General features: G+C 29.2%; 1 long non-coding RNA gene across 1 annotated transcript; it reads left to right on the forward strand.

Annotated features, from left to right (window-relative positions):
- The first annotated feature begins 16,927 nt into the window (after positions 1 to 16,927).
- LOC115965484 lies at positions 16,928 to 18,918 on the forward strand. The gene is made up of 2 exons (XR_004086067.1): positions 16,928 to 17,105; positions 18,623 to 18,918. It is a non-coding gene; the product is annotated as an uncharacterized LOC115965484 (long non-coding RNA).
- The last annotated feature ends 240 nt before the right edge of the window (positions 18,919 to 19,158 follow it).

Consider the following 19,158-nt stretch of genomic DNA (forward strand, 5'->3'; position numbering starts at 1 on the left):
AATTAACCAAAGCTGGGATGGTGTTAAGGGAGTGAAGCCTTGAACCTTGCTCTTCTCTCGTCCATGGCTGCTACCACTGTATGAGTCCTCCAAGTCTGACACCATTGCAGCTAAGCACCTCTTCTTCTTTTGGAAATTCTTGGATGTCCCGACCATCTATAACCAATAATGACAAAGAATTAGCCTGCACACCCACAATGAATTGCAATTTTGCATAATGTGACAACGCAAAAATTGTGATAGACCACAACTTTTTTTTTTTTTTTTTGAGAAGGGGACCCCTAAGAACCCCAATTCCATTTGTTCACACTTTGTGAATACTTTAGTTGAAAAAATGTTAACATTCCAAGTCTCGCATTAGTACATTACATTAGACTACCCCCAACGCAAATCAAAATCAAAAGTCAACCCATTTCAACCAATCACATGAATGGCCTTATTTCTCATAATAATAATAATAATAATAATAACATGAACGGCATTAAAATTGAGTTTTACTTGGTTACCAGGAAAATATGACCTGTAACCATCTCAACGACTCAACTTGTTCCCCATTTTATTTTCAATTAGTTTCTTAATTACCTAGGGGTGACAAAATAAGTTTAAACCCATTTGCCCACCCAAACTCACCCACCCTAATTGAACCCAAACCCACCCAATTATTAGTTGGGTTAAATGGGCATCAACCCAATTAGACCTAGTTTGCCTTAACTTGGCCAATGCTTCCATCGGATCATCATAAGTTGAACTACCAAATCTTGTATGTAAAGCCTGTTAGGACATATGTGATTCAATTGTTAGGAACATATGTTACTATTTTATGTAATTGGCTAATTCTTTGATAAAATGCACTTTACTTATAATTGGGTAGATCTAGGATGTGTTTAATACTTTAAGAAACCTTGTTTCAAGTTAAAATGTTAAAGCCATGCAAGTTTGTCCAAAATTCAAGTGCAGAAAATGCTGCTCATTAATACTCAACAGCTAGCCATCTATCGAGCCTTGAAGAGCTATTCTAGCCCGTGCCTCAACAGCAGCTCGACAAATAGGCATTTGTCTAGGTTTATGAAACATAGAGTTTCAGTTCTGTTTTGACTCCAATCCGTGATTGTATGTTTGGGCTTTCTTTTCTCATAACCCTAGACATATAAAAGGACTATTTTAAGGGCCGTCAAAGGTGGAGCAAGTTGCACAAGTGTTGAGCAAAGTTTGTTCAAGCAAATTGTGACCGGAGACAGAATTTATCCTAATTCATCTTTTTTATGAAAAAGCTGCTGTGTTTGTGCACCGTAGGGTTTTGTAACCAAGGAGCTTCTCGATCTTTATCGTGTGATGAACTAAAGAACTTTACAGCCAACAACCTTCTCTAGTTGGTGATTGAAGTCACGTACTAGGATTCACGAAATTGGATAGTCACATACTGAGAGTCGTGCATTGCAAGGAGAGATTGTCACTACAGAACAAGTCCAATTGGGTATTGCGGTAAGGGTTCAACTGTAAGTTGGTATAAGGTACTACGATTCCTTTACTTGTAACCGCTTATTTTCACTACAAGAAAAACGAGTTATTGCAGAGGGCTTATTGCGGCAGGTGCGAAAACTGCCGCTATATGTCACCTATTGCAGCGAGTTTTTGGTCTGCCGCTGTACATGAGATTTATTGCGGCGTTTTTTGTGACCACCACTATAGGTAGGGTTTTTTGTGGCGTTTACAGCAACAAGACAAGTTACCACCACAATAGACCTATTTTAGCGGCGGTAACTGAGATATAGTGGCGCTCTAAAAACCCTGACGCAATGAATATATCATTTTGAGCAAGTGCTATAGCGGCGGTAGAGAAAAACGCCGCAATATGCGAGATGTAGCGGTGTTTTGTATGATTGCCGCAATAGGGATCCTTTTGCAGTGCCTTTTCTTAGTTATAGCGGCGGGTTACATCGTCACAATAGACCTTTAAATTTCCCAGCCCCAAAATTTCCCTCTGTTTATTTGTCATCCCACTTAAAGATCAAATGGTAAATTACACCCAATTGACATGAAAATTGACATGCATGTTAAGAACATATAGAACATGTAATCCAACGATTAGATTTTCAAAATATGAATGCAATAATAAGTAATTGGTTGATGTAATATTTTTTAGAGTTACACCAAGTATAACTTGAACCCAACCCTATATTTCTCAATTCCATGTGAATTTTGATAAATCTACCATTAGATTACATTATCTTCAAATATTTTTCATGCTTACCAAATTTCAAGGTGATCAAAAATTAATAGTCATATCATCAATCAATTGTTTAAATTCAAGTTTTTGTAGTATTAAATAATGCATAAAAGATGAGTTTAAAGATCAAATTACAAATTACACCCGATTGGCATGAAATTTGGCATGCACATTAAGAATATATAGAACATGTAATCCAACGGTTAGATTTTAAAAATATGAATTCAACAATAATTTATTTTTTGGTGTAACATTTTTTAAAGTTACATCAAGTGTAACTTGAATCCAACCCTATATTTCTAAATTTAATGTGAATTTTGACAAATCTACCGTTAGATTATATTATCTTTATATATTTTTCATGCTTACAAAATTTCGAAGTGATCAAATATTAATAGCTATTTCATCAATCAATTGTTTAAATTCAAGTTTTTGTACTTTAAAATAACGCATAAAAGATGAGTTTAAAGATCAAATTATAAATTACATCCAATTGGCATGAAAATTGGCATGTATGTCAAGAACATAAAGAAAATTTGATCCAACGGTTGGATTTTCAAAATATGAATTCAACAATAATTTATCGGTTGGTGTAACATTTTATAATGTTACATCAGGTGTAACTTGAACACAACCTTATATTTCTAAATTCAATGGAAATTTTGACAAATCTACTGTTAGATTACATTATCTTCATATATTTTTCATGCTTACAAAATTTTAAGGTGATAAAAAATTAATAGTCATGTCATCAATCAATTGTTTAAATTCGAGTTTTTGTAGTTTAAAATAACACATAAAAGATGAGTTTAAATATCAAATTATAAATTAATCCTATTGACACGAAAACTGGCATGCACGTTAAGAACATATAGAACATATAATCCAATGGTTGGATTTTCAAAATATGAATTCAATAATAATTTATTTTTTGGTGTTATATTTTCTAAAGTTACATCAGGTGTAACTTGAACATAATCCTATTTTTCCAAATTCAATAGGAATTTTGACAAATCTATAGTTAGATTACATTATCTTCATATATTTTTCATGCTTACAAAATTTTAAGATGATCAAAAATTAATAGCCATGTCATCAATCAATTGTTTAAATTCAAGTTTTTGTAGTTTAAAATAATGCATAAAAGATGAGTTTAAAGATAAAATTGTAAATTACAACCGATTGATATGAAAATTGGCATGCACATTAAAAACATATAAAACATGTGATCCAATGGTTGGATTTTCAAAATATGAATTCAATAATAAGTTATTGGTTGGTGTAACATTTTTTAGAGTTACATCATGTGTAACTTGAACCCAACTCTATATTTCTTAATTCAATGTAAAATTTGAAAAATCTACTATTAGATTACATCATCTTCATATATTTTTCATGTTTACAAAATTTCAAGGTGATCAAAGATTAATAGCCAAGTCTTCAATCAATTGTTTAAATTCAAATTTTTATAGTTTAAAATAACGCATAAAAAATGAGTTTAAAGATCAAATTGTAAATTACACTCGATTGGCATGAAAATTGGCAAGCATGTGAAGAACATATAGAACATGTGATCCAATGGTAGGATTTTCTAAATATGAATTCAATAATAAGTTATTGATTGGTGTAACATTTTTTAGACTTACATCAGGTGTAACTTGAACCCAGCCCTATATTTCTTAATTCAATGTGAATTTTTACAAATTTATCGTTAGATTACATTATCTTCATATATTTTCCATGTTTACAAAATTTTAAGGTGATCAAAGATTAATAGCCATGTAATCAATCAATTATTTAAATTCAAGTTTTTGTAGTTTAAAATAACGCATAAAAGATGAGTTTAAAGATCAAATTGTAAATTACACCCGATTGGTATGAAAATTAGTATGCTTGTTAAGAACATATAGAGCATGTAATCCAACGGTTGTATTTTCAAAATATGAATTTAATAATAAGTTATTGGTTGGTGTAACATATTTTAGAGTTACATGAGATGTAACTTGAGCCCAACCCTGTATTTCTTAATTCAATGTGAATTTTGACAAATCAATTGTTAGAATACATATCATCATATATATTTCATACTTATAAAATTTCAAAGTGATCAAAGATTAATAGTCATGTCATCAATCATTTGTTTAAATTCAAGTTTCTGTAGTTTAAAATAACACATAAAAGATGAGTTTAAAGATCAAATAGTAAATTACACCTAATTGATATGAAAATTGGCATGCATGTTAAAAACATATAGAACATGTAATCCAACGGTTGGATTTTAAAAATATCAATGCAATAATAATTTATTGGTTTGTGTAACATTTTTTAGTATTAACATCGATTACAACTTGAACTCAACCCTATATTTCTTAATTTAATGTGAACTTTGACAAATTTTCCGTTAGATTACATTATCTTCATATATTTTTCCTACATACAAAATTTCAAGGTGATCAAAGATTAAAAGTCATGTCATCAAACAATTGTTTAAATTGAAGTTTTTGTAATTTAAAATAACGCATAAAAGATGAGTTTAAAGATCAAATGGTAAATTACATCCGATGGGCATGAAAATTGACATGCACGTTAAGAACATAGAGAAAATGTGATCCAACGCTTGGATTTTCAAAATATAAATTCAACACTAAGTTATTGGTTGATGTAACATTTTTTAGTGTTACATCAAGTGTAATTTGAACCTAACCCTATATTTATAAATTCAATGTGAATTTTGACAAATCTACCGTTAGATTACATTATCTTCATATATTTTTCATGCTTACAAAATTTCAAGATGATCAAAGATTATAGTCATGCCACCAATCAACTGTTTAAATTCAAGTTTTTGTAGATTAAAATAACGCATAAAATATGAGTTTGAAGATCAAATTGTAAATTACACCCGATTGGCATGAAAATTGGCTTGCACATTCAGAACATATAGAACATGTAATCCAATGGTTGGATTTTCAAAATATGAATTCAATAATAATTTATTTTTTGGTGTAATATTTTTTAAAGTTACATCAGGTGTAACTTGAACCCAACCCTATATTTCTAAATTCGATGGGAATTTTGACAAATTTACCATTATATTACATTATCTTCGTATATTTTTCATGCTAACAAAATTTCAAGGTGATCAAAGATTAATAATCATGTCATCAATCAATTGTTTAAATTCAAGTTTTTATAGTTTAAAATAACGCATAAAAAATGAATTTAAAGATCATGTGGAAAATTACATCCGATTCACATGAAAATTGGCATGCATGTTAAGAACATATAAAAAATGTAATCCAACAGCTGTATTTTCAAAATATGAATTCAATAATAATTTTTTTTTGGTGTATCATTTTTTAGAGTTACATCTGGTGTAACTTGAATCCAACCCTATATTTTCTAATTCAATGTGAATTTTAACAAATCCACCGTTAGATTACATTATCTTCATATATTTATCTTGCTTACAAAATTTAAAGGTAATCAAAGATTAATAATCATGTCATCAATCAATTGTTTAAATTCAAGTTTTTGTAGTTTAAAATAACGCATAAAAGATAAGTTTAAATATCAAATTGTAAATTACACCCAATTGGCATGAAAATTGGCAGGCACGTTAAAAAAATATAGAACATGTGATCCAATGATTGAATTTTCAAAATTTGAATTCAATAATAAGTTATTGGTTGGTGTAACATTTTTTAGAGTTACATCAGGTGTAACTTGAACTCAGCCCTACATTTCTTAATTCAATGTGAATTATTACAAATATATCATTAGATTACATTATCTTCATATATTTTTCATACTTAAAAAATTTTAAGGTGATCAAAAATTAATAGCATGTCATCATTCAATTGTTTAAATTCAAGTTTTTGTAGTTGAAAATAACGCATAAAAAATAAGTTTAAAGATCAAATTGTAAATTACACCTGATTTGTATGAAAATTGGTATGCATGTTAAGATCATATAGAACATGTAATCCAATGATTGGATTTTTAAAATATGAATTTAATAATAAGTTATTTTTTGGTGTAACATATTTTAGAGTTACATGAGGTGTAACTTGAACCCAACCCTATATTTCTTAATTTAATGTGAATTTTGGCAAATCCACCGTTAAATTACATTATCTTTATATATTTTTTATGCTTACAAAATTTCAAGGTGACCAAAGATCATATTATCAATCAATTGTTTAAATTCAAGTTTTTGTAGTTTAAAATAACGCATAAAAGATGAGTTTAAAGATCAAATTGTAAATTACACCCGACTGGCATGAAAATTAGCAAGCACGTTAAGAACAAATAGAACATGTGATCCAATGGTTGGATTTTCAAAATATGAATTCAATAATAAGTTATTGGTTGGTGTAACATTTTTCAAAGTTACATCAGTTATAACTTAAACCCAACTCTATATTTCTAAATTCAATGTGAATTTTGAAAAATGTACCGTTAAATTACATTATCTTCATATATTTTTCATACCTACAAAATTTCAAGGTGATCAAAGATTAATAGCCATGTCATTAAACAATTGTTTAAATTCTAGTTTTTGTAGTTTAAAATAATGCATAAAAGATGAGTTTAAAGATCAAATTGTAAATTACACCCGATTGGCATGAAAATTGGAAGGCATGTTAAGAACATATAGAACATGTGATCTAATTATTGGATTTTCAAAATATGAATTCAATAATAAGTTATTGGTTGGTGTAACATTTTTTAAAATTACATCAGGTATAACTTGAACCCAACCCTATATTTCTTATTTCAATGTGAATTTTGACAAATCTACATTTAGATTACATTATCTTCATATATTTTTCATGCTTATCAAATTTTGAGGTGATCGAAGATTAATTGTCATGTCATCAATCAGTTGTTTAAATTCAAGTTTTTATAGTTTAAAATAATGCATAAAAGATGAGTTTAAAGATCAAATGGTAAATTACATCCGATTGACATTAAAATTGGCATGCATATTAAGAACATAGAGAAAATGTGATCCAACGCTTGGATTTCCAAAATATGAATTCAACAATAAGTTATTGGTTGTTGTAACATTTTTTAGTGTTACATCAAGTGTAACTTAAACCTAGCCCTTTCTAAATTCATTGTGAATTTTGACAAATCTACCATTAGATTACATTATCTTCATATATTTTTCATGCTTACAAAATTTTAAGGTGATCAAAGATTAATAGCCATGTCATCAATCAATTATTTAAATTCAAGTTTTTGAAGTTTAAAATGACGCATAAAAGATGAGTTTAAAGATCAAATTGTAAATTAGACCCGATTGAAATGAAAATTAACTTGCACGTTAGGAACATATAGAACATGTAATCCAACGGTTGTATTTTCAAAATATGAATTCAATAATAATTTATTTTTTGGTGTATCATTTTTTAGAGTTAAATCAGGTGTAACTTGAATCCAACTCTATATTTCTTAATTCAATGTGAATTTTGACAAATCAACCGTTAGATTACATTATCTTCATATTTTTCATGCTTACAAAATTATAAGGTGATCCAAGATTAATAGTCATGTCATCAATCAATTGTTTAAATTCAAGTTTTTGTAGTTTAAAATAATGCATAAAAGTTAAGTTTAATGATCAAATTGTAAATTACATCCGATTGGCATGAAAATTGGCAGGCACATTAAGAACATATAGAAAATGTGATCCAAAGTTTGGATTTTCAAAATATGAGTTCAATAATAAGTTATTGGTTGGTGTAACATTTTTTAAAGTTACATCAGGTGTAATTTGAACCCAACCTTATATTTCTAAATTCAATGTGAATTTTGACAAATCTACTGTTAGATTACATTATCTTCATATATTTTTCATGCTTACAAAATTTTAAGGTGATCAAATATTAATAGCCATGTCATCAAACAATTGTTTAAATTCAAATTTTTTTAGTTTAAAATAATGCATAAAAGATGAGTTTAAAGATCAAGTTGTAAATTACACCCGATTGGCATGAAAATTGGCATGCCCATTAAGAACATATAGAACATGTGATCCAATGGTTGGATTTTCAAAATATGAATTCAATAATAAGTTATTAGTTGGTGTAACATTTTTTAGAGTTATATCAGGTGTAACTTGAACTTAACTTTATATTTCTTAATTTAATGTGAATTTTGACAAATCTACTGTTAGATTACAATATTTTCATATATTTTTCTTGATTACAAAATTTCTAGGTGATCAAAGATTAATAGTCATGTCATCAATCAATTGTTTAAATTCACGTTTTTGTAATTTAAAATAACGCATAAAAGATGTGTTTAAAGATCAATTGGTGAGTTACATTCGATTGGCATGAAAATTAGCATGCATGTTAAGAACATAGAGAAAATGTGATCCAACGCTTTGATTTTCAAAATATGAATTTAACAATAAGTTATTTGTTGGTGTAACATTTTTTAGTGTTATATCAAGTGTAACTTAAACCTAACGTCATAATTCTTAATTCAATGTGAATTTTGACAAATCTACCGTTAGATTACATTATCTTCATATATTTTTCATGCTTATAAAATTTCAAGGTGATCAAAAATTAATAGCCATGTCTTTAATCAATTGTTTAAATTCTAGTTTTTGTAGTTTAAAATAACGCATAAAAGATAAGTTTAAAGATCAAATTGTAAATTACACCCGATTGGCATGAAAAATGGCTTGCATGTTAAGAACATATAAAACATGTGACCCAATGGTTGGATTTTCAAACTATAAATTTAATAATAAGTTATTGGTTGGTGTAACATTTTTTTGAGTTACATCAAGTATTACTTGAACCCAACTCTATATTTCTTAATTCATTGTGAATTTTGACAAATCTACCGTTAGATTACATTATCTTCATATATTTTTCATGTTTACAAAATTTCAAGATGATCAAAAATTAATAGCCATGTCATCAATCAATTGTTTGAATTCAAGTTTTTGTAGTTTAAAATAACGCATAAAAGATGAATTTAAAGATCAAGTGGTAAATTACATCCGATTCGCATGAAAATTAGCATGCATGTTAAGAACATATAGAACATGTAATCCAACGGTTGTATTTTCAAAATATGAATTCTATAATAATTTATTTTTTGGTGTATTATTTTTTAAAGTTATATCAGGAATAACTTGAATCCAACCTTATATTTCTTAATTCAATGTGAATTTTGAAAAATCTACTGTTAGATTTTACATTATCTTCATATATTTTTCATGCTTACAAAATTTTAAGGTAATCAAAGATTAATAGTCATGTCATCAATCAATTGTTTAAATTCAAGTTTTTGTAGTTTAAAATAATGCATAAATAATGAGTTTAAATATCAAATTGTAAATTACACTCGATTGGCATTAAAATTGGCAAGCACGTTAAGAAATTATAAAACATGTCATGAATTCCATGATAAGTTATTGGTTGGTGTAACATTTTTTAGATTTATATCATGTGTAACTTGAACCCAGCCCTATATTTTTTTAATTCAATGTGGATTTTTACAAATATACCGTTAGATTACATTATTTTCATATATTTTTCATGCTTTCAAAATTTCAAGGTGATTAAAGATTAATAGCCATGTCATCAATCAATTGTTTAAATTCATGTTTTTACAGTTGAAAATAACGCATAAAAGATTAGTTTAAAGATCAAATTGTAAATTACACCCGATTGATATGAAAATTGGCATGCATGTTAAAAATATATAGAACATGTAATCCAATGTTTGGATTTTCAAAATATGAATTTAATAATAAGTTATTAGTTGGTGTAACATATTTTAGAGCTATATAAGGTGTAATTTGAACCCAACCCTATATTTCTTAATTCAATGTGAATTTAGATAAATCTACCATTAGATTACATATCGTCATATATTTTTCATACTTATAAAATTTCAAGGTGATCAAAGATTAATAGTCATGTCATCAATCAATTGTTTAAATTCAAATTTTTGTAGTTTAGAATAACGCATAAAAGATTAGTTTAAAGATCAAATGGTAAATTACACCAATATGTCACCATACTCTTCAGTTCTAATGATCAAGATTTTAATATGAATTTCACCAAGTCTAGTAGTATTGGGACCATCTATTAAGTTTGATCGGGTTTGACCAACTTTGACTAAACTTTTTCTACGCCTTTAAAACCAACCGTTTAATTGTTACCATAATTTATCAGAATGAACCTTTCATTACATTCTTCAAATCTAACGGTTAGATTTCAAATCTAAGAATGGCACGTGATGGATATGTGTTGTGTACCTATTTGGCTATATATATTTTCTCAATCTGACCATCCAATTGGTCTCAAATTTTACCAACACCAATATGTCATCATTCTCTTCAATCCTAATGATCAAGATTTGAATATGAATTTCACCAAGTCCAATAGTCTTGGGACCATCTATTAAGTTTGATCGGGTTTGACTAACTTTGAATAAACTTTGACTGAATCCAATCGTTTGATTGTAACCATAATTTACCATAATTAACCTTTCATTACACTCTTCAAATCCAACGGTTAGATTTCAAATCTAAGTATGATGTGTGATGGATATGTGTTGTGTACTTGTATCATTATGTTCTCTTAATCTGACTATCCAATTAATCATATTATTCTTTTAAAAAAGTAAACGTAGTTAGTCACTTATTAAAATTTTTACATAAATTTAATAATAGCTATGATCATTTTTTTTTAATTTATAATAAGATTGAACGTGTGATAATTTTTGTTTTGTAGTATTTTTAAAAAAATTCCAATTCATTAAATTCTAATTAATTTTCCTTTTAAAATACTTACTGTAATTACTCCATTAGTAATTTTTTATTTTTGTTTTGAGGAACATTTTAGTGATTTTGTCTTTTCAATATATTGATTTTGTCTTTTTTAATGGTGAAATTTGTTTTTCATTCTCTGAGCCCAGAAAGATGAAAAACTACGAAAGGAGATAGTATTACAGATAGTATCTCCTAATTCCAACCTTGCAAAAATTATAGATAGTATCTCCTAAACTCACTCCACAAAATGAAGGTCTCATGCCTATGGGGTCCATAAACTTGTGAGATGTCCACTTCAATCACAACTTAAATAATTAAAAAAGTTGTGTTTCAATATTATTCATATATGGTCATTTTGCTAGAAAAATAGAAATAGGATTACATAAAGACAAAAATCTACTTGGAAGGAATGATGCTTCAAATTGATATGAAGCATCAAAGCTCTACAAAAGTTAAAAGAATCAAGAACAGAAAAGAAATTCTTGTTATTATAATAAAAAAAAAGTAAAAAGTCCAAGAAATTTAACGCATGTTAATCTCTTAATTATGAATGAGTAACCTATATTAAGATTTCATTTGTTTCAACATAAAATATTTTGTTTGAACATTTTTAGAGAATATAAACTACTTAAAATATTTTTAATTAGTGTTCTTAGAAATGCTTTAAAAATATTTTCTAGCTTTTGAGTTAATAAAAAAAATTACTAATTTTCTTATCAATCATACTACATGTAATAAGTTGTCAATAATACAACAAACCAACATCAAATTCCAAATAACCTTTAAAAAAATCAAACAAATATCACCTATTTCATATAAAATAATAAAATCCTACAAATATTTCACATTCACACACATTGTCTATGCATTTCTAGCCTATTTGAAATAAAATTCTACCAAATATTTCAAAGAATTGTAAAAGTAGAGAAAGGCAGATGGGTTGGTGGATCAGTGGTCGAGGGCATCACCACAATGGTTGGAGACACTCGACCACATAGTGTGGGTGGCTTGACCACAATAAGATTGAGGTGGGTGCATGGGCAAGCGAAGGGTGAGGAATCTGAGACTGCTTTGGAAAATGGTTTACGTCCAACCTTAAGGGTAAAACATTTTACGCTTTTCACAAGGGGATTTTCCTGATCAACCAAAAATATTTTCTAGTTTTATCGAGATATTACGTTGTTGCACACTCAAAAACGAGGAAAACATTTTCATGAAGATGTTATGAGTCGTGCCAAATGTGGCCTTAAAATTAGTGATATGAAAGAAAGCAAATCAACTAGTAAAATTGTGTTGTGGGTCATAAGTTTGACAATAACAGAGAAGCCAAGACAAGCCATCTTTTCAATGCGCTGTAACGAAAATTGTCAAACTTGGAAGTTGTTTACATAAATAAAATATCTCTCTCTCTCTCTCTCTCTCTCTCTCTCTCTCTCTCTCTCTCTCTCTCTCAAGTAATAGGTGCATAAAATATTGGAAACAGCTTAATTATATATGAGTGAGGATTTTTCATATGGGAAAAAGGGATTCAGATCCTCTAGGCTTCTTAGGATACTCTACTAAATAGATTTCTTTAAATCTTAGTCATTCTTTAATAATTTAATGGTTTAGATTCTGTCATGTCAGCATTCCACTAACAACAATCTTAATTGTTTTGTTTGCAACGTTATTTTATTATCTTAAGAATATTGTTAGTGGTTTCTCAAAAAAAAAATATATATATATATATATATTGTTAGTGGAATGTTGACATGGTAGAATCTAGACCATTACATCATTAAAGAGTGGTTAAGATTTAAGGAAATTTATTGGTAGAATACTCTAGGAAATCTAGAGAATCTGAATCCGGGAAAAAGTAGGCAAATTCCCATCCCTCATTTGTTTAGAAAAGGAAGGAAAACAAAAACTTCATTATACATAAAAATAAATGAATCAGTAGATTTCAAAATATTATGAGGTTTATATTATTTACGTGGCTTCACAACCAAACTTACTTGATATGGTTGTTCCCAAGCAAGAAAAAAAAATACATAAATAAAGCAAAAGGCCACAAGAACTTTAAGTTCACCATGGTTATCTCCTATATATTTTGTTGAATATTAAATGTGAATATAGTCATGAACTCTAATCTTGTTCAAGAGTTTTGATGGCAGAGAAAGCCACTAGTGGCAATTGCCCTTGTTCCGACCAGGGATGTAAGTGCATGGATTGGGACCTGAGCCAGTGACAGGACCCCGTTGAACAGACTGAAGCAAAAGGCTTTCTTTCTTCAACCATTGTGCTCCTTCTAATGGCCTCATTGCACCAACTTGCGAAGAAGCAAATATAATGGTAACAAAAAGCAGCACTGTCAAAACATTTTTCCAGATGTGAGAGAACCCCATCTTTATACAAACAAATAAAAAAAATGAAGGAAATGGTGTTTATATTCTGTGTTTTGATTTGTGAGTTTTGAGCTATGTAACTTTGAAAGGAAATCAGTATATAAAGATGGCTTCAGAAAGGTGGAAGAGAGCTAGTTATATAATTCGATTCTCAATGCTGTTTCTTTGGATAAACGTTTTGACTGGTCCCAACAACGGTTTACTACGATTCCCTTGCTTGACTGTGCCATGGTTTGAAGGTTGAACTAAGTTGGAAAAGATCAAATTTAGTTAAACTTCTCATTTTGTAGGTCTACTTCTAAATTTCTAAGGGTGGAATTCCCTGGCATTCGATTAGCCAAAGAAGAAAGAATGAAAATGACTAGCATCCGTAGTCATTTTGGCTGCAACTTTGCAGTTAAACTATCAACAATTCAACATACAGGAAATCCAAACATGTAGAAATTTAGCTATTGTTTATATAAAACATAATTCTAATTAACATATATAAAATGCAAGACATTGCTATAATATTATGATAATATATATGGAAGATATGACATAGCTATAATATCATGATAATAGTTATGGAAGATATAAAGAAGATGAATATAGAAAAAGAAAATGAGTCAAAACACAATAAATTAACATGGTTTGACTGCCTTAGGAGCCTATATCCAGAATAGAAATCTTTTGATGACTACAGCATTACCATTAAATTTAATTTATATATATATATATATATATTTATATTAGAATGAACCCATTGAATTATTGACTAACAATAAATAAACCAATATTACAATACTTGAAATACAAGTAGAACTAGAACTAAGTATGATTAGGATTGTGCTTTGATTAATCCTAAATGTATTTTAGGATTTAGGTTGAGTAAAAATGTATTAATTAAGAAACATTTTATTTGTATGCCCTATATTATATATATATATATATATATATATATATATTGGTAATACTAAATATATGCAATTTTGGATTTTCATGTTAATTTTATTTTGGATCTTAGTATATGTCTTACTTTTAGATAGTGAATTTTTTTATTTTTTTTTATTTTATACTTTGACCCCTCCAAGATGAAATCCTGATTCCAACTAGGCAAAAATCATAGATAAAATCACTTCTTGCATCCAACAACTGAAGAAATGAGAAATAAGCATCTTCTAAACCCACTCCACAGAATTAAGGTTCCATGCTTGTGGAGTCTACAAACTTGTGAGAGGTCCACTTCAATCAAAATTTAAGTTATCAAAAAATTTGTTTCAATTCATTATTCATAAATAATCAGTGCTAAAGAAAATAAAGATAGTATTACATAAGGATAAAAATTTGCTGGGATGGAACAATGCATTAAATTGAGATGCGCAAGAATCAAGAAAAGATAAATGAATTCTTGTCATCATAAAAAGGAAAAAAAAAAAAAGTGAAGGTATGTGCAATGAATTTGAGGTTTGTTTATCTCTTAATAATGAATGATTTACCTATTAAAACTTCATTAGTTTCAGCGTAATTTTTTTTTATATAACTTTTCTGGAAAAACTAAGTTAACTAACCACTTATATTTTGGTCTATTTTGTTACATTCTTGGAAAAACTCTTTCTAAAAAAATTCTTACCTTTGAGCTATATGAAAAACAACTGATTTTCTTACCAACTTTGTACAACAAAAAGGTCATCAATACCACAACGAAACAAAATAAAACCCCAAAGAACCTTTAAAGAAAAATCAAACATACATATCACTTATTTCATATAAAATCCAACAAATATTTCAAGTATTTCACATTCATACACATTTTCCACTCATTTCTTGCCTATTTGAAATAAAATTCTACCAAATATTTCAAAAGAAAATCAAAGATGAAGTTTGTCATTCTCCTAATTATGAATGAGTTACTGCAAAGCCAATTAAGGCTCCATTTGTTTCAGCATAAAATATATTGCTTGATAATTTTTTGGTTTGACCAAGATTTTACATTGTTGCCCGCTCAAAAACAGGGAAAATATTTGTCTTGAGGATGTTTTACGTCATGCTAAATAGCCTTGAAATTTGTGGTTTTAAAGAAAGCATTTCAACTGATAAATTTTGTTGTGGGTCAATAGTTTGACAATAACATGGGACAATACAAGCCACCTTTTCTTTACATTGTTATTGTTTATTAATTCTTTTCAACGTAAAGTATGTATTCTTTTCTAACGAAAATGATTAAACTTGCAAGTTGTTTACATAAAATCTTTTTCTCTCTCTCTTTCTCCAAAGTAATAGTTATGTATTCAACTGATGCATAAAATATTGGAAACAGAATAATTTTATATATATGAACCCCGGATTCTTCATATATGAAGAACTAGGCAATCCCCATCCCCCGCTTGTTCAAAAAAAAAAAAAAACCCTTAATTATAAAATAAAATAATGAATCAATATTATTCAATGTATTGTGAAGTTTACATTAGTTACATGGGGGTTCACAACCAAACTTACTTGATATGGTTGTTCCCCAAGCAATAAAAAGGAAATTTTACATAAATAAATTAAGGAGCCACATGAACTTTAAGTTCACCATGGTTATCTCCTATATATTTTGCTGAACATTAAATGTGAATATAGTCATGAACTCTAATCTTGGTCAAGAGTTTTGATGGCAGAGAAAGCCGCTAGGAGCAAATGCCCTTGTTCCGACCAGGGATGTTAGTGCATGGATTGGGACCAGAGGGAGTGACAGGACCCCGTTGAAAAGACTGAAGCAAAAGGCTTTCTTTCTTCAACCATTGTTCTCCTTCCAATGGCCTTGTTGCACCAACTTGTGGAGAAGCAAATAAAATGGTAACAATAAGCAGAACTGTCAAAATAATTTTCCAGACGTGAGAGAAACCCATCTTTGTAAAAACAACAACAACAACAACAACAAAATATTATGAAGGAAAGTGTGTCTATATTCTTTGTTTTGAGCTAATTAAGGTACTTTGGAAAGAAGTAAGTTTTTTAAGATGGCTTCAGAAAGGTGGAGAAGAGCTACTTATATAGTATATGGTTTGTTTCTTTATGTTTTTCCTTTGGGTAAACATTGACTATATAATGGCCACAACGGTTTACTATGGTTTCCTTTGTTTGACTGAGCCACGGTTTGAAGGTTGAACTGAGTTGGAATGGATCAAATTCAGTAAATGCCCTCTTTCGTAGGTATACTTTCATATTTCCACGTATACGTGTTGAAATTAAACCAGTCGCGTACGATTAGCAAAAATAAGAAAAAGAAATTGATAGTCTGTACTTTCGAAACCCATTTTGTGGCTAAACGATTATTATACAGGAAATCCAACAAAATCAGAACATCAATAGGCCTTGGAAATGGACTGATAATGTAACAGCCCAGCCCAATAAAATAAAAAAAATAAAAAAATAAAAAAAAGAGAGAGGATGTCAGATTTTTAAGGCCCACACGTGCCCCCACCTAACCCATCCTCCCCCACCACATATCTCACACCATTCTCTCTTTTCTTTAGTTGGCCGGTCACTCTCATTCTTGTTCTTCCTTTCTTTTTCTTTTTCACTCAACACAACACACATTCAAACACTTCTCTCCCTCACTCTCCCACCGGTACACTCCTCATCACCTCCACCATTTTTTTTTCGGCAAGATCACTGGAAAACCCTTAAGAAAATCACACCTTCACATAAGTTGTTTGAGGTAAAATTTCTAATCTCTTTTTATGGGTATTTTGTTCTTGTTTGAGGTTATTTTTACCCAAGCTTTAATAATGATATTCTTGAGATTTATGATCTTCTTGGGTGATATTCTTGTAATTTTGTATATGGATTTTTGATTTGGTCGACTAATTTGATGAGTGGGTTTATGGTCTTATTAGTGGTGGCTAACTAAGGTTTGTGAATGTTGAAAATTTAAGGGTTTTGAGATATATCATGTGAAATAAATGGTGAATATAATTTTTATGGTTTATTTGAAGCTAGTAAAGATTTAAATTGTTTGTTTTAAAGGATATTGTGATTTTGATGTCATGGGTCTGATGTTGTGAAAATCTTGTGGAAACTACTCATAAATTATTGAGGTTTTGATGTTAGAGATAATGCCTTGAATGATTCATGAATATAATGGGAGTCTATGCCTTGTAAAGTAATTGGTTGAGAAACTTTGGAAGTGGAAAATATTAAGTCTAGGCTTGCCTAATTTAGTGCTTATTTGGCAATTCATAATATATAGCTAGATACAATTTCAAGCTTTATGCTTATTGTGATAAGTTTGCTTGGTATTGTTTAGGTTCTAATTAATCTTATTTGGAGCTTGGAAAATTAGGTTTTTGCCGGTTACAAGATAAGTAGCTTTTTAATGAGATATTTTTGCAAAATAACCATGTTGCATAAACATCATTTTTGGGTCAAACACATTTTGGAAAATTATTTATGAGATTTATATTTTCTTAAAAAGTATTGTGTTGTGACCTTATTGTATACGACTATTTATAAAAAATGACATCATATTTGGCAATGCATATGGGGAAATGCATGATTTGTTAGCATGAAAAAGAGTAGCATCTTTGATTAAATTCTTGATAATGGGTTTTATTTCTTATTGCATTATTTGCAAAATTAAAGATGCTTTGATATTTGGGAAAATTGATACAAAATCTTCTTGACAAGAAATGAGTTTGAAGGCTTTGAGAACTTTGTGAATATTTTGGATATTTTAAAGGTTTTTGTGAAACTACTTGAAATTTAGACTGTGTTTTGAATTCCTGTAAACTGTGAGCTCTTTATGTTTTACCCTTAGGCCATGACATGTGATTACCCAACTAGATACTATAGTCTGTGTGACATTGGTATCTTAGCACCCGTCTTTGTGATGGTTATGAGTTCCGGCTTTGTGTCGGCGATTGTCATGTGGCCTTGGGTTAAATTTTCTGGTTTGGAATGGTGTTGTTATTGCTCACAGTGTATAGTACGTAGTTTCATGTTGAGATATATTGAGGAATATTATATATGTAATTTCATGAGAGCATTTTGAGAAGCTTTGTGACCTGTCATTTTATTTATTTTTGGAAATGGTTTTGTAGAAATTATTTGGAAATTCCCAAACTAAAACATGATTTGTAAATTGTTATCATCATGAAACTTGCATTTCTCTCATCCCTATTAATTATGCTACTTATTAGGCTTTGTCTCATTCTATTATTTTACAAACTTTTTTAGAGTAGGCAACTATCATTTTGAGACAGCTTTTTGGTGGCTAGTAGTAGTTAGACTAGTTGCTGATGGAGGCTGACTTTTGTGATGAAGATAAATGATGATGTATAACTTAGAGTAGGCTTGATTCAATTCTTTTGTATCTAATAGTAGTTATGACTTTATTTTCACTAATGGGACAAGTTGATGTTATGTAATTATTTTATTCAGACCTCCATTCTCTTGTGACCAATGGTCATTGTATTTATTGCATAGAGTTCTGACTTACTTTTGGAGTATATTTAATAGAATTATTATGATAATTCTTGATGTTGGTACTTGATACAATTTTATTTGGATTGAATTGTCGAAAGGAACAAAATCTACAGGTACCTTTGATATGTTTTTCTCATGCTTTGGGTCCTTTTGGGTTTGGGGCGTGACAGATAACTGAGTTCAGCTAAAGTATTTGTAAAACCAAATATGATCCTACATTTACAGCAATTTAGCTATTAGAAAAGATTAAACATAACTCTAATAAGATATAGAAAATGTGAGACATA

Source organism: Quercus lobata, chromosome 10, assembly GCF_001633185.2.
Source record: "Quercus lobata isolate SW786 chromosome 10, ValleyOak3.0 Primary Assembly, whole genome shotgun sequence".
Taxonomy (NCBI): Eukaryota; Viridiplantae; Streptophyta; class Magnoliopsida; order Fagales; family Fagaceae; genus Quercus; species Quercus lobata.